The following is a 17931-nucleotide window of genomic DNA, read 5'->3' as shown; positions in this document are numbered from 1 at the left end:
GTTAACTGAAGGCACTTGCAGATTATGGGTTTCTCCAGTAATGGTATTGCTTTGTAGGTGGCCTCCATGCTGACTAGGGATGGCAGAGAATTTCTCCCTGAAACTTCGGGGGGCTGAGAGCCAACGTGTTCGGCCCCCCGAACAAGTTTCGGGGAGAAATTCTCCGCCCCCCCCCACACCCCGCACCCCCCCCCCGGGACGGGACTTACCTTTGGCGAATGTCCCTCCCGGCGGCGGGTCCGGCTGGCGGTTCGGCGGGTGTTCGTCCGGGGCGGGAGCGGCAGCCGGTCTTTTGACTGGCTGCCGCCGCCGCCACCATTCCAATAAAAGAAAAAAAAAAACGCCCCCGTGATAGGCTAGGTGACGATTAACGTAGCCTATCACGGCTAGATTTGCAAAGTCAGCCGTGATAGGCTACGTAAATCGTCACGTAGCCTATCACGGGTGACTTAAAAAAAAAAAAAAGCGCTTACGGATAATGGCGGCCCCCATAGGGAGCCGCCATTCCCGTTCCTTATTTGGTCGCTGTAAAGATTTACGTAGACTATGGCGAAAATAAGGGCAAGGCTATTTGTGTTGCCCTTATTTTCGCCGTAGTCTACGTAAATCTTTACGTAGACTACAGCGACCAAATAAGGAACGCAAATGGCGGCTCCCTATGGGGGCCGCCATTTGCGTACGCGCTTTTTTTTTTTAAAGTCACCAGTGATAGGCTACGTGATGATTAACGTAGCCTATCACGGCTGACTTTGCAGATCTAGCCGTTATAGGCTACGTTAATCGTCACGTAGCCTATCACGGGGGCGTTTTTTTTTTTTTTTACTTTTTAGTTCGCGGCCGGGCGAGGTGAGGCGCCTCCTCCCCGGCCTGAATTTCGGCCGGGCGAGGCAGGAAGCCTCCCCCCCCGGCCTGAACTTCGCGGGGGGAGCAGCGAAGTGCCTCCCCCCCACCGCGAAAAGCTTCAAGGACAGGTAAGTGACTTTCGTCCACCCCTAATGCTGACTAGGGATGGACACTTATGCATGGCCAAAAAAGAGGACAAAAGGGCACAGATTTGCACACAACTTTGCATACTATAATTTATGCTAGGGCTGTGCACCGTTTCAGCCCAAACTCTGAGCCAGAGTGGGGTGCTTTGGGCCGCTTTTGAGGCAGGAGAGAGGGGCACACAGCAGCACAAAACAGGTCTGGTCTCTCCGAAGTGCTTCGGTGTGCTTTGGAGTGCTCCAGAAACGCTGACATGGCCATCGCTGCCGAGCGCCCAGCTCCTTACCTGGGCCCTTGGGATGCACGCTGGCAGCTGCCTTCTTGTTCCAGGGAGTTGCCATTTTAAAAATAGCGGCTCCCTGTATTTCCAGAAATAGGTCCTGCACAAATGGCAGCTGTCAAGCATGCAACATTAATGTAGTGTACCTGACAGCTGCCATTTGCGCAAGATCTATTTCTGGAAATACAGGGAGTTGCCATTTTTAAAATGGCAACTCCCTGGAGCAGGCGCATGTCCTGAGCCAGCCGTAAGGAGCTGGCAGCAGTGGTGGGAGGAACTCCATGGAAGAAGACAGCTGCTGCTGCACATCCCAAGGGCCCAGGTAAGGAGCTAGAGGCTTGCGCGGGGCAGGCTGGGGGGGGGAGCCAAAGTGGTTCGGCGGACCCCTGAATTGCCCCAAGTGGATTGGACCCACCTTGGAAGCCCCGAAACAGCCTCTGAGGTGGATCGCGGGTTCCCTGCACAGCCCTAACTTATACATATAGATGCAAATTTAGAAAGAATTACTGTAAAGAGGAATATAATACATCTCACCATAGTGGGCAAGACTGTGACCAAGTGACCTGTGAGCCTACTCAGTGTGCTGTCCAGGTGCTAACTGTTGATGGGGGACCTCAAGGCCCTTACTTGAGAGACCACCCAGCTGTGAGCCCTGCAGGACCTGGACCCTGCTTCTCTGCCTGGTTCTTCTACCTGGCCTGGGCGGGCAGGGCCCCAACCTGGCTCCAGCTGTAAAGGCTGCCTACTGCTGGAAGTGCCAGGAACCACCTAGTTGTGAGTGATTCAGGATCTGTACCCTATTCCTTTGTCTGGTTTTTGGTGGCCTGAGTATGTGCCTGGGAGGAAGGATATTGGGCCAATTGAGGGGACCTGAGGCGGGGGTGTCAATCAGTGTAGTTTTGTTTTGTTTGATTTTTGTTTAATTGTTGGTGGGGGGTGGGTTTTTTGTTGTGTTTTTAGGGGTGGATAGCCTGATAGGCAGAAGCAAGGCGGCATGTCTCCACTTGACGGAGGCAGTGGGGGGAGTGTTGGGGGCCAGATTATACAGAGGCTGGGCAGCAGGCACTGGCGGAATGCTAGGGGCAGGCCATGCCAGGTAAGGGGAACAAGGGAGTGATGTTCAGTTTGCAGCTTAAGATCTATAGGCATATGGTCAAGGAACTAGGGATGTACGAATCCCTTACCTGGCTCTGCAGTGGGGGATCTGCAGTGGGGGGGAGGTGTTCCATCCCTCCCCCGGAATCCTCCCTGGCCGGCTCTGCTCCGTGGCGGCTCCGCCTGCAGCTGGAGTTCCGGCCGCGGCCGGGCTGCTGCGGCCGCAAATGCCGGCCGTCATAGTGGCCGCCATTTGCGTCCTGCCAGGCTGCCGTGATAGGCTATGTAAGTATTTACGTAGCCTATCATGGCAAAGAGCAGCGGCGCAAACGGCGGCCACTACACCATTTGCGTGGCTGCCTTTACCGTGATAGGCTACGTAACTACTTACGTAGTCTATCATGGAAAGAGCAGCGGCGCAAACAATGTAGCGGCCGCCGTTTGCGTCCCTGCTCTTTGCCGTGATAGGCTACATAAATTCTTACATAGCCTGTCACGGCAGCCGGGCAGGACGCAAATGGCAGCTGCTATGACGGCCGCCATTTGTGGCCGCAGCAGCCGGCTGAGAGAACAGCTGCCGCTGGATCTGCCGCCGCAGCATCCGCCCCAGGTAAGCTTCGTCCTGGGGAGATTCCGTGGGGTGGTGGGGGGTGGGAGGCCGTTCCGCCACGGGTTTCAGGGGCCGAATGCCGCACTGGCATTCGGCCTCACTGAAATCCATGGTGGAATTCTCCGCCATCCCTACAAGGAACACCCAATTACTTTGAATGAGTTCAAATCTCCAGGGCCAGATGAACTGCATCCTATAGTAATAAAGGAACTGGAAGAAGAACTCCCAGAACCGCTGTCTATTCTCTTTGAGAAATCATGGAGGACGGGGGAAGTGCCAGATGACTGGAAGAGGGCTAACGTTGTCCCTATCTTCAAAAAGGGTAAAAAGGAGGAACCTGGGAACTACAGACCAGTCAGTCTGACATCAATCCCTGGGAAAATTCTGGAGCAGATGATAAAGGAATCCATCTGGAAGCACCTTGACAACAATGCCGTGATTACTTGAAGCCAAAATGGATTTGTCAAAAACAAGTCCTGCCAGACAAATCTGATCTCATTTTTTGAGCAAGTAACCTCCTTGTAGACTGTGGGAATGCTGTAGACATCATATACCTCGACTTCAGCAAAGCATTCGACAAAGTGCCCCATGATATCCTGATGAGCAAACTAGCTCAAAGTGGGCTAGACGAAACAACGATCTGGTGGATCCACAGTTGGCTACAGAATCGGACTCAAAGAGTGCTTCTCAATGGGACCTTCTCAAACTGGGGAGAGGTAACGAGTGGGGTACCGCAGGGCTCAGTCCACCTGGGCCCAGTGCTCTTCAACATTTTTATTAATGACTTGGAGGAGGAGGTGCAGGGAATGCTGATCAAATTTGCAGATGACACCAAATTGGGCGGGATAGCTAATACTTTGGAAGACAGAAACAAAATTCAAAGTGATCTGGATAGACTGGAACACTGGGCAGAAAACAACAGAATGACATTTAATAGGGAGAAATGCCAAGTTCTGCACCTAGGAAAAAGCAACCAAATGCACAGTTACAAGATGGGGGATACGTGGCTCAACCACACTACAAGCGAGAAGGATCTTGGAATTGTTGTCGATCACAAGCTGAATATGAGCCAACAATGTGATGTGGCTGCAAACAAGGCAAATGCTATTTTGGGCTGCATTAATAGAAGCATAGCTTCCAAATCCCGGGAAGTACTAGTTCCCCTCTACTCAGCACTGGTTAGGCCTCATCTGGAGTACTGTGTCCAGTTCTGGGCACCACACTTTAAGAAGGATGCAGACAAACTGGAGAGGGTTCAGAGGAGGGCAACAAAGATGATCAGGGGACTGGAAACAAAGCCCTATGAAGAGAGACTGAAAGAACTGGGCATGTTTAGTCTTGAGAAGAGAAGACTGAGGGGAGATATGATAGCACTCTTCAAGTACTTGAAAGGTTGTCACAGAGAAGAAGGCCAGGATCTCTTCTTGATCATCCCAGAGTGCAGGACACGGAATAATGGGCTCAAGTTACTGGAAGGCAGATTCCAGCTGAACATCAGGAAAAACTTCCTGACTGTTAGAGCACCACACTTTAAGAAGGATGCAGACAAACTGGAGAGGGTTCAGAGGAGGGCAACAAAGATTATCAGGGGACTGGATCAAAGAGCAATACAACAATGGAACCAATTACCTGGGGAGGTGTTGAGCTCTCCCACAATGGAGGCATTCAAGATGAGGCTGGACAGCCATTTGTCAGGGATGCTCTGACTTGGATTCCTGCATTGAGCAGGGGTTGGACTCGATGGCCTTGTAGGCCCCTTCCAGCCCTACTATTCTATGATTCTGTGTGTAATATCTGTCCCTGTCCAGAGCCAAAGGATGGTTGGGGAGGCATGACTCCATCTTCTGGCCTTTGTTTGCTGCTCTGCAATGCCAATTCTGTTACCCAGAAAACATCTCTCATCCGTGACATGATCCTGGATGCGGGTGCAGACCTGGCATGTATTATGGAGACCTGGCTGGCTGAGGCCGCTGCTCCAACTTTGGTGGCCATGTAGGGATGTCGGAGAATTTCTCCACGAATCTCCAGGAGGCCAAATGCCAACGCATTCGGCCCCCCGAAATTGTTGGGGAAATTCTCCGCCCCCCGCCCCCCCCCCGGGATGGGAGTTACCTCTGTCGAATGTCCCCCTCAGCGGTGGGTCCTGGCGGCGTTTCAGTGGCGTTGCGGCGGTGGCGGCGGCCGATCTTCCGACTGGCTGTCGCTGCCACCATTTCCCTGTTAAGTAAAAAAAAGAAAAAACGTGATAGGCTACGTAACGATTTACGTAGCCTATCACGGCTGACTTTGAAAAGCTAGCTGTGATAGGCTACGTAAATCGTTACATAGCCTATCACTTTTTTTTTTTTTTTACAATTTACTTTTTTATTACGTGGCCGGGGAGATGGGGCGCTCCCGCCCGGCCTGAATTTCGGCCAGGAGGGGCGGGGTGCCTCCCTCCCGGCCTAAATTTCGGCTGGGAGGGGTGGGGCGCCTCCCCCCCAGCCTGAATTTTGGCCAGGAGGGGCGGGGCGCCTCCCCCCCGCCAAGAATTTCGAGGGGAGAAACGGAGCACCTCCCCCCCCACCAAAAACAGCTGCGGGACCAGGTAAGGGACTTTCGTCCATCCAGCCCGGCTGTCTTTTTGTATGCACAGAGGCCGAGGGCTGGGGATCAGGGAGGGGGAGTGGCTGTTATCTACTGGGAGTCTTTGGTCTTCACCAGACCCCCTCTCCAGGAGACCAAGGTTGCTGAGTGCATGTACTGGAGGTTGGGCCCAAAGGGCAGTCTCGGGATTCTGCTCGTGTACCATCCACCCCACTGCATGACTGACTCCCTGGCCGAGGTGCTTGAGGTGGTCTCTGATGTGTGTGTGCAGTCCCCTAACTTATTGGTGTTGGGGGACTTCAGTGTACGTTCAGAGGCCGTCCTCACGGGGGCACCTTGGGACTTCATGGAGACCATGGCTTCCCGGGAGCTGTACCCTATTCTAAGGCCCACCCATGTAGCTGGTCATGCACTAGACCCTGTGTTTGTTTCTGGAGAAGTGGTGAGTGATCTGAAAGTTGGGGGTATATCCAGCCCCCCCCCCGGTCATGGTCAGATCACTATCTGGTGACGTTGGACTTCTCAGTTCCACAACCCCGCCGCAGGGGTGGAGGATCCATTAAAATGGTCTGCCCCAGGCATCTTATGGATCCAAATGGATTCCTGAACGTGCTTGGGGATTCTCTGGAGCACGCAAACAGCCAATCGGTCAAGACCTTGATGGGTGGCTGGAATGCTGCAATCACTGGGGCATTAGATCGAGTGGCTCCAAAATGCCCTCTTCCCCTGAACAGGGTTCAAACTGCACCATGGTTCAATCTGTGGTTACGAGCCCTGAAACAGGAGGTGAGACGGCTAGAGCGCCGGTGGCGGACGTCTCGCTCCGAAGACAATTGGACACAGGCTAGAGCTGTATCTTCAGCCTATCATGCGGTGATGAAGGCAGCAAAAAAGGAATACTATGCTGCCTCTATCGCATCTGCAGAATGCTGTCCCAGGAGGCTGTTCCAAGTGGTCCGGAGCCTGCTTGGTCCAGTTGCTCTGGAACTGCTGGAGCATTCTAAGGCCTCCTGTGAGGCTTTGGCAAGGCACTTTGAGGATAAAATTGATCAGCTCAAGAGTGTTATTCCATACGCCGTGGATACAGTCAGTGATAGGGATGTGCGAAATCCCTACCTGGCTCCATGCCGGTCAATCCGCGGTGGGGGGGAGGTGCTCCGTCCCTCCTCCCGGAATCCTCCCCGGCTGGATCCACTCCACAGTGGCTCTGCGGAGCTGCCGGCCGGAGCAGGCTGCAGCTGGAGTTCTGGCCACTGCCGGGCTGCTGCGGCCACAAATGGCTGCTATCGTAGCGGCTGCCATTTACGTCCTTGCAGTAAGCTGTGATAGGCTACATAAGTATTTACGTAGCCTATCACGGCAAAAGGCAGCCACGCAAATGGAGGCCGCTACGCCATTTGCACCCCTGCTCTTTGCTGTGATAGGCTACATAAGTATTTACGTAGCCTATCACGGCTTACTGCAAAGACGCAAATGGCAGCCGCTACGACAGCTGCCATTTGCGGCTACAGCAGCCCGGCAGTGGCTGGGAGACCGGCTGCATCTGCTGCCGCATCCGCTGCTGCCGCCAGGTACATTCCATCCCAGGGGGATTCTGCGGGGTGGCAGAGTGGGGAAGGCCATTCCGCCAAGGATTCCGGGGGGAATCCTGGAGTCCATGGCGGAATTCTCTGACATCCCTAGTTAGCGAGCGAGAGGCCGCCTGTGGCAAACCGGTTTTGTGGGATTAGTTCCAGCTTCTTCCTTCTGATGAAGTGGACAAGGTAGGGATGAACGAAAGTCACTTACCTTTTCGAAGGGTGACATTCGCAGTGGGGGAGAGGCGCTCTGCCCCTCCCCCCGAAATTCTCTCTGGCCGGCTCTGCTCCACGGAGATTCTGCAGAGCCGCTGGCCGGGGCCGCCCGCAGCCGGACATCCAGCTGCTGGGCAGCCTGCAGGGATGCAAATGGCAGCAGCCGTAGCTGCTGCCATTTGCGTCCCTGTATTTTGCCGTGATAGGTTATGTAAATATTTATGTAGCCTATTACGGCAAAAAAAAAGAAAAAAAAGAACACAAATTGTGGCCACTATGCCATTTGCACCCCTCTTTTATCGTAATAGGCTACGTAAATATTTAGGTAGCCTATCACACGACAAAAAAAGGGAACGCAAATGGCGGCCTCCGTAGCCCCCGCCATTTGCGTTCCCCTAGTTTTGCCGTGATAGGCTACGTAAATACTTACGTAGCCTATCACGGCTTCTGCAGGGACACAAATGGCGTCCCTGCGTTAGCTGTGATAGGCTACGTAAGTATTTACGTAGCCTATCACGGATATATGGAAGAAGTGAATGGCGGTTGCAGATGTGGCCACCATTCGCAATGCAGCGTGGACAGCAGCAGATAGGTGCTCCATTCTGGGCCCATTTCGTGTGTGGGGGTCTTCGTTCTGCCACGGATTTCAGGGGGCTGAATGCACGGGCATTCGGCCTCACCGAGTTCCGTGGCAGAATTCTCTGACATCCCTAGGACAACTGGACAAGGTGCTTTCATCTGTAAAGCCGACCACCTGCTTACTTGATCCTTGCCCATCTTGGTTCATTATGAGCTGCAGAGGGAGATTGGGTGAAGGGATCAGGGCGGTGGTGAATGCCTCCCTTGAGGAGGGAGTGATGCCATCAGCCCTCAAGGAGGCAGTGATAAGACCGCTCTTAAAGAAGCCCTCCTTGGATCCCCAAGTTCTGAACAACTTTCGCCCAGTCTCGAATCTGCCATTTTGGGGCAAGATCATTGAGCGGGTGGTGACGATGCAGTTGAAGGCACACTTGGAAGCCGATTATCTAGATCCATTTCAATCAGGCTTCAGGCTTGGGCATGGGACAGAAACAGCCTTGGTCACTTTGGTGGATGATATGAGGAGGTCTCTGGATAGGGGTGAATGTTCCTTCCTTGTTCTCCTCAACCTCTCAGCAGCTTTTGATACCATTGACCATGGCATCCTCCTGGACTGCTTGGAGAGGATGGGCATTGGAGAAATCATATTACGGTGGTTCTGGACCTTCCTCTCTGGCAGGCATCAGAGGGTAGGGGTGTACAAACCCCACTCACCCGTCCAGTCCAGGGTGTCCACTGGGGGGGGAGGCGATCCGTCCCTCCCCCCAGAATCCTTCCTGGCCGGCTTCATGGCGAGTCCATGGAGCCACCGGCCGGGCCTGTCCGCAGCCGGACGTCTGGCCACTGCCACGCAAATGGTGTCTGGCATAGCGGACGCCATTTGCGTCCCTGCCCTTGGCCGTGATAGGCTACGTAAATATTTTTTATGTGTCCGGTGTAGTGGACACCATTTGCCTCCCTGCCCTTGGCCATGATAGGCTACATAAATATTTACATAGCGTATCACGGCCAAGGGCAGGGACACAAATGGCGTCCGCTACGCCGGACGCCATTTACGTTGGCAGCCCACAGTGGATGGCTGCGGATGGCAGCGGATGGACCCGGACCGGCCGGTGCAGGTAGGGTCCGTCCCTACCAGACTTTGCAGGGTGGCGGGGGGGAGCAGTCCCTTCCGCCATGGACTCTGGGGGGCCGGATTCTAAAGAATCCGGCCTCATTGGAGTCCATGGCGGATTTCTCTGCCATCCCTACCAGAGGGTAGCACTGGGAGAGGAGGTGTTGGACCTGTGGCCACTCACATGTGGGGTGCCACAGGGTTCCATCCTCTCCCTGATGCTATTTAACATTTATGTGAAGCCACTGGGGGCTATCATCAGGAGGTTTAGGGTGCAGTGTCATCACTATGCAGATGACACACAGCTCTACATCTCATTCAAATCTTCACCAGGATTGGCTGTAGAATCTCTGTCTAAATGTCTGGAGACGGTGAGTGGCTGGATGGGGAGGAATAAGCTGAAGCTGAACCCTGACAAGACCAAGGTACTTTTGTTGGGAGACAAGAGTAGGTTGGGGGATGTTGACCTGCTGTTGAATGGGGTGCGGCTACCCTTGAAAGACCAGGTCCGCAGCCTGGGGGTCATTTTGGACTCCCAGCTGTCCATGGAGGGTCAGGTGTCAGCCGTGAGCCGGACAGCATTGTATCAACTCCATCTGATACGGCGGCTGCACCCCTACCTTCCCGACCATCTGTTCTCATCGGTAGTACATGCCCTGGTCTCCTCTCATCTAGACTACTGTAATGCGCTCTACGTGGGGTTCTCCTTGAAGACGGTTCAGAAGCTGCAGCTGGTGCAGAATGCTCTGGCTCTCCTGATTAAAGGCAACTGCCCGCGTGATCACATCACTCTGGTGCTGAAGGAGTTGCACTGGCTGCCAGTTGTTTTCTGGGCCAAATTCAAGGTGTTGGTTTTGACCAACACCTGTTTGGGGCAAACCTCTGGACTGTAAAGGCTGCTCTTGTGCAAGCTCCCGGCACCTCTTCAGCTGAAACTTGGTAGGTAGGCCTAATCCCTCAGGAGGGGCAACTATCCCTGCAAACGTTGTCCAATTCTAAGGATGCTTGGACTGTGTAAAATCTGTTTTGTCTGTGTTTCACAAATTGTCAGGCACTTTTTGTCCCATCGTTCGCTCACAGACGGATGCAAATTTTTTTTGTTGTGTGGGAAAATACGGAAATCTTAACGTAAGAGGTTTTGTAACAATTTACACAATTTACCTCGGTACGTAACAGCATATTGTCTCCCATTCCATTCAACTTTTCCTCAGCAGAAACATGCATATTCTCCAACGAATAAATATGCATAAATTTCAGGAAAGTTAAAAAAAAACGCATCCGAAAGTCCACAGACTCCACACGGCCTGATGGGGTCGCTCCGCAGCAGATTCTGGAGGTCAGATTCTTAGAAATCTGAGCTCATTTAGTCTGTCTCGAATTTCTCCAGCATCCCTATCCAATTCTGCCAAGAAAAGTAAAAGTTATTGGCCAATCCCTTAAAAAATAATCATCATAATTTAAAGGTGCATAGCGTGCGCGTGCACACACACACACCTGCATATATGGCAGGCATAATCAGACTGAGAGTGAGCATCGTGCCCATACAATCTCACCTCCCCTTTCCTCCTCCTATCACTTCTTTGAAAGGGTGCTCTACCTGCAGCTGCATGTGGCCCTTGGCTGCTTCCAGTGCAGCCCATGAAGCCAGCAGCATCTCTGGTCTCTGGGAAAAATAAGATGGTCTTTTTCCCAGAGCCCAGCTGATCCACCTACCAGCTTCTTCCCCTGGCCACACCCCTCTACTGCCAGGTAAAAATAAAACGTATCTCCAGCAGCAGAAAAAAGTTCCCCATCCAGCTAGTGTGTGTGTGTGTGCGCGCGTGCGCGTGTACTGGCACAGTCATGGTCACCATCAGAAACTGAAAAAGAAGTCAAATACTTTCCCCCCCATACTAACTGAAATAAAAGCAATATAATAAAAATTGGAACCACTAATCCAGAAGATGTTGAAACCTTTTGTCAAACCAATGTGTAATTTGCTAGCAGTCACACACATTTGTTTAGCCTTTGTTAGGAGACAGTGATGGATTCCAAATCTCAGTGTATCAAAAATGCCAATACCTGAAATAGGAATATTACTCAAAATAACATTCTATAAATTGATAGCACACAGTCTAACAAATGATTTAAAATACCTGTACTGCAAAGCCTCCCAAGACTTCTTTTGGCAGGTGTTTTACAATGAATTGCAATAAAATAATAAAAAAGACAGAAAATGCTATTTCCTTAGAGACTGTAAGTTCATAAAAACAAACTAATAAGCCAGCAAGGTATGATGTATATATCACAGAATGGCTGATAGCTACAGATGGAAATCATCATAAAAATGACATACATTTTTGTTTGCTCAATATTTTACTTTATGTCTCATTGCTATTAAATAATTCCCAGTTTAATTTTCCTACTGTCTTAAACCTAGACAGAAAATAGGGGTGGGGGGAGAAGTATTCCCAAGCCTATTGTATTTTCATTCTTATACCTTTAAACAAAACTTTCAACTTTCAGCCACTTTTCTGAGAATCTTTCCTGTTTAATTTATGATGCAGGACATAGTAACTTTTTACCCAACAGACTTCTTTCAGGCTCTTGGAGAACTAGATCTATTTCTATGGTAGTATACGTCATTAAAAATGGAAGCAGTGACAGATTTTATTTTCTTGGGCTCCAAGATCACCGCAGACGGTGACTGTAGCCATGAAATTAAAAGACGCTGCTCCTTGGGAGGAAAGCTATGGCAAACCTAGACAGCATAGTAAGAAGCAGAGATATCACCTTGCCGACAAAGGTCCGTCTAATCAAAACTATGGTTTTCCCAGTAGTAACATATGGCTGTGAGAGAGCTGGACTAGAAGGAAGGCTGAGCACCAAAGAATTGATGCTTTCAAACTGTGGTGCTGGAGAAGACTCTTACAAGTCCCCTGCACTACAAGGACGTCAAATCAGTCCATCCTAAAGGAAATCAACCCTGAGTGCTCACTGGAAGGCCAGATACTGAAGCTGAAGCTCAAATATTTTGCCCACCTAATGCGAAGAGAAAACTCTCTGGAAAAGACCCTGATGCTGGGAAAGACTGAAGGCAAAAGGAGAAGGGGATGGCAGAGGATGAGATGGCTAAATAGCATCACTGATGCAATGAATATGGACTTGAGCACGCTCCGGGAGAAAGTGCAGGACAGGAAGGCCTGGCGTGCTATGGTCCATGGGGTCACGAAGAGTCAGACGCGACTGAACGACTGAACAACAGCAATACTTCGTTAAACTAGCTAATTTTAGCATATTAAGCAATGAGACAGAGTGCAAGGAACTCCGAAATGGCATAACTCCAAGCCAGTCTAGTTCTAAAATGTACCATTGAACTAATTCAAAAGAAAGTATTTGACCCAATGGAAGTCAGTTGGACTCCTGCACATTTTGCCAGTTAGGACTACAGTCTTATGTATACTTACTTGGGAGTAAGCCCAATTGAACTCAGTGGGACTTTTCTTCTAAGTAAACAGATTGATTGTCTGGGGAGGAAAAAAAGTTTCAAAAACCGTGCATCACAGTTGAAGTGCATTAATTCCAAATTATGCCTTTGGGGGGTAAATAGCACTGTACTATTGCTGAGGTCCCTATCCAGGCCCAAGATCCTTACAGATAGCAAGTACTAGAAACTTGATGATAAAAAGGTAGCGAGATTTCTCATAGTTGGTTTTAGTTACTTGGTTGACAAAGTTGGTTGCAGAAAGCCTTCTTGACAAAGTGCCGTATCCAACATTAGTGACAATGTCTGTGGTGAGCAGAAGAATCATGGGAGAAGCTGAAATCATCTCTGATAATTAGATACAAAGGGTAGACACAAAAGAAATCGTAGCACTAGTCAGAAAGAGACAAAGGCTGTCCTGGCTTAGGCATAAATAACAATGAATAATGTGATTCTCCATACACTGATTTCAATCTCTTGGCAAATAATAGGGCTGTATGGATTTAGATATACAAAAGAAGTGGGAAATGGTAATTTTAAAATTAGACATGAGGGCTAAGAGCTTCAGATCGGTCAAAGGGAAATAAATTCTAAATAAAAAGGGAAAGTTCACTAAGGGCACTATGCAAGTTCAGGTAGAAAAACAAAGTCTTACAACTCCCAGGATCCCCAGAATGTTGGCTGGGGAATTCTGGGACTTGTAGGACTTCTTTCCTGTCATGCATAGGATTGTGCCTTAAATTTATTCACAGATTTCTAAGGTTGAGAACTCAGCAAGAGAACTCAAAATCAACAGAACAATTTTGACAAGCAAACCCTTCCAGCTCTTCAGTGAAGTCGGCATGACAGATGCAGTAGATCACAAAACAAAGTTGCATTATGGGTTGCACTTGGTATTCACCGTTCTCTAGCTTTGGATAAGATGGAGGTCTGTACTTCTCGTGGTGTTCACACAAGAGCAGACAAATATCGGCACTCCCCTGGAGCAAGCTTGAAAGATGAGAGAGATTGTCAGGCCCAGCTCTGTTGCACAGAACAAATCAATACTGATTTGTTATTTATGTTGTGCATTAGTGAAGTGCACCACATTTCCTCTTTGATATAACCTGGATGCATTTGCAATTGTGTGACTTGACAGAGAAGGAAGGAATTGTTAGTTAGAAACTTGGAAACATTTGAATATCCAATTAAGGGTGCAACCCTATGCATGTTTAGACAGAAAAAAGCCCTACAATTCCCAGCATGCCCCATCCAGCATGGCTGGCTGGGGCATGGTGGAAGTTCTAGGGCTTTTTCTGTATAAACATGCATAGGGTTGTGCCTTAAGATTCACAATTTAATGGCAGAATATAAAGTCCTAAAATTCTAGGCAAAATCAGATGTGCCGTTTGGGGGAGTCATGCTCAATATTACCTAAGGTGATTACTTCCCCCACAACATCCTTTGGCCACCTTGATGAACTCACAGTCATAGCTGGAATGTTGTACTTTCCCCATCCTTTCAATGCACTGTCAAGTGTGGATTCCAGTTCACTGGAATGATTAGAAGTATTGTGGCTGGTCATTCTCCCAGTGACTTATATATACATACTCTTATTTGTGGCATATAGCCATCATGACTAATTGCCACTGATGGACCCATCCTCCATGAATTTGCCTAATCTTCTTTTAAAGCCATCTACACCATTTAAGGTGACAATGCTTATGGCTTTTTTTAGTTTAAGAAAAAAGATGAGTCATGGAGGACATGATCAAGGTATACAGTTATGCATAGTGTGGCAAAAATGAAAAAGGAGAAGATCTTCTCCCTCTGTCATAATACTAGATAATACTAGAACAAAGGGTATTAGATGACAAAGGTCATCTAATGAAGCTGAGTGGTGGGAGATTCAGGACAGATAATAGGAAGTACTTCCTGCATAGCTAAACTATGGAATTTGTTACCAAAAGGAGTAGCGAAGGCTGCCAACCTGGATGGCATTAAAGGAGGATTAAACAAATTCATGGAGGATAAAGCTATCAATGGCTACTAGACATGATGGCTATATATCATTTCCAGTATCAGAGGCAGTATGCTAGGGAAGACAAGTGGGAGGATACTGTTGCATTCATGTCCTACTGTGGGCTTTGCATAGTGCGCCACTGTGGAAAAAAGAACACTGAACTAGATGGGCCTTTGGTCTGATCCAGCACGGCTCTTCTTATGTTCTTAAGCTAATGGCTGTCACTGTATCTTGTGTGTTGGGTGAAGAAGTATTTTCTTTTGCATGTCCAGACCCTACTGCCAATCAATTTCATTGGATGCCTCTGAGTACAAGTATTATGAGAGTGGGAGAAAAGCATCTCATTATCAACTTCTCCCACACCATGCCAAGGTTGCAACGGCAATCCTGTACACCAGCCTTCCCCAAGCTGATACCTTCAGCTCCCATCAGCCCCAGCTACCATGGCCAGGAATGCTGGGAGTTGTACTCCAAAACATCTGGAGGGGACCAGATTGGGAAAGGCTGCTATACACACTTACTTGGGTGTAAGAATTTTGAACTCAGCGGGGATTACTTCTGAGAGGATATGTATGGGATTGAACTGTGAGTTAGTGGAACTTAATTCTGATTTAAATCAAGGGGAGGCAAGTCATAACTTCTGAGAACCAAGCTGAACTGACTTAATCTGTATCTAACCCATGATTCCTATTCATGAATAGCCATTATTCATAAACTTGATTCAATAGGTCATACACATCCCTGATCATATCTTTCCAAGAGTGTTTTATGTATACTAGGGATGCCAAGACAGTAGCAACACAATCAAGCCATGGGTCAACTACCTGGAAAAGTGCAAGGCTAGGAACTACACAGCAATCATCTTAGAAACCAAATCAATGTGATAAAAGGTTACTGTGTTCATACCAAATTTTTCAAAGGCTGCATTAGGCTCCAATTCCCAAAATGGTATTGTTGACTAATTGTGAAGGCTTAAGCTGATACGACATTGGCAATTACTCAGCTCCACGCATTTGATGCACCATTCTGCCTTGCCCATTTAGCAATATCCAGTCTAATATCAGCAGGAGTGACTTTTTCTCGTTTTGAACACAATAAAATGTTGTAGTCAGTCTGGACCTTCTGAGTGTCAGACATTTGAGAATAATATATAGCCTTTGTTTGACAATGCTCATGCTGATCAGCATCATGTTGAATGGAAAATAATGACTCAGACCTCTTTTATGAGATGTGTTATCATTTATTAGCCTCCTTTGTGATAAAGGAGCATTAGTTTAGCCTGAGCAATACTTACATAGTTACTATACAGATTCCCCCGCCCCCAAATAAATAGTAATTGGATATCTGATTCTTTCAGGAAATCATCTGGATTAATTGACCAAAGATATAAATAGTGACTGAGGTAATGCTCGAGGTCGATATTTACCTTGAAGAACAACAAATCTTGACATCCACTGATGTATGGTCAATTCAGGGCAAAAACCTATATTAATGAATGTTAGTATATTGCCCGCACACACATATGGAAAGGTTAAGTCACTGAGGTTGCAATCCTATGCATGGTTAGACAGAGAAAAGGCCTACAACTCCCAGCAATGCTGGCTGGGGTATGCTGGGAGTTGTAGGCTTTTTCTCTGTCTAAATAGGCATAAGATTGCATCCTGAGAGGATTCCCCCCCCCCCAGGTCCTTTTTCTTGAAGTGCAAAAACAACACTGAAAATAGTTATGGAAACTTGGTCACTTTAGATTGGGGGAAAACATTTTAGTTTGAGACCGGGGAAAGCTTTTCCCTCTGATCTGAAAGGCTGAAATGTCTTTCCCAAGGATTAGTCAGTGACACTGAGAGCTTTAAACTAAAACATGCCGGTGTTTTGGGTGTTCTGGCCCCACCTCTTTACCTTCAGCCCTACCTACCACAGATGTACAAACCCCTCAGTCTCCAGTCTTGGGGGGAGGAGACCGTGGAGGGGCAATTTGGGCTACTCAGGGCCCCGTGGAATACTCCGGAACCCAGCCACACCCGCCAGAGTTGGTGGAGTGGCTCTCCGGCTCCCTATAACATGTATTATGCTAATGGCGGGTGCCATTAGCCTATCGCGGGAAAAATACAACCATAAATGGCGTATTGTACACCATTTGCGGCCATAAAGCACTGACTTTGACCTAAATTGCAGCTGTTGATGGCTGTATTTAGGTCAAAGTCAGTGCTTTATGGCCACAAATGGTGTACAATACGCCATTTACGGCTGTAACTTTTCCATAATAAGTGAATGGCAGCCGCCATTAGTGTGTCATGTCTTATAGGGAGCCACAGAGCTGCCCCGCAGGAACTCCTCTGGACCCAGAGGTAAGTTCAGCTGCTCTGCCCCGGACTTCAGAGGTCATATTCTTTGGAATCTGGCCTCATTTGAGTCTGCGGTGGAATTCTCCAGCATCCTTCCTGCCCACAGCTGGAATGTGGTCCTTGAGAGCTTCTCTGAAGCTGAAAGAGATTCAACACCCCTGCCACAGGAAATCAGATGGCCCTCTCCTTCCTTCTTGGGCCACTTACACACTCGGACAGCAAAATTGTGGCAAGGCCCTGCAGCCTGAGGCAAATTCCTTCCACACCTGTTAGGAGTATGAAGTATTTCCCCAGTCCCCCTGCCCCCCACTCCACAGCTTTTTCCAGGAGAAGCTTGTGTGCTGGCAGCCTGAGGAAGAACAAGATATTGGATGCTCCTAGGGAAGGTGTGGGAGGACTTTACTTTGAAGTGGACTACCTCTCTATGATGCGTTGTGCCAGGCAGTACAGTGGCAGCTCAGTGGGAGAATGCTACATGGCTTCTACAGGGTGGCTCTGCACACTGCTTAATATGCACAGTGCTGTGAGGAGGACTGTGTCCACACTTCATGTAGTAAATCAAGCCAATATGTTACACCAGCCTTCCCCAATTTGGTGCCCTCCAGAGATGTTGGATTGAGCTCCCATATTTCCCAGCCAGCATGGCCAATGTGTGTATCTATAGTGTGTACCTCTACTAGGAGATCCATCTGTTGCTCTTTGTGAAAACATAGAGGCAATTTTCAACCAGTCACCCAGCAGAGGGAATGGGCATACATGCTTCTGTGCACATGTGTATACTAATAAATCATATGAACTGGGCAATTCATCTATTGTTGTTGTCATTGTTTAAAATGATTTTAATGCTGCCTTTAAGGTTTGGAGGAAGTGTAGGCAGGACTAGGTCAAAACACTTTGGTGTCTGGGGTTAAGGACAAGATGGAACCCTTCCTCCATTCCACATACAGAAGCTGACTGGACTGCAAGATGAATACTGGGGATGGGACAGCATCCTACACCACATCTGAGGGAAGTAGGCAAGTTTAGGGATACAGATAAGGCCATGTGGCACACAGCTCTGTCCTCCAGTGAGGGAAA

This window comes from Heloderma suspectum, chromosome 7 (genome assembly GCF_057233095.1).
Source record: "Heloderma suspectum isolate Gila_16-S chromosome 7, 16-S_ref, whole genome shotgun sequence".
NCBI lineage: Eukaryota > Metazoa > Chordata > Lepidosauria > Squamata > Helodermatidae > Heloderma > Heloderma suspectum.
This window is presented reverse-complemented; position numbering follows the sequence as displayed.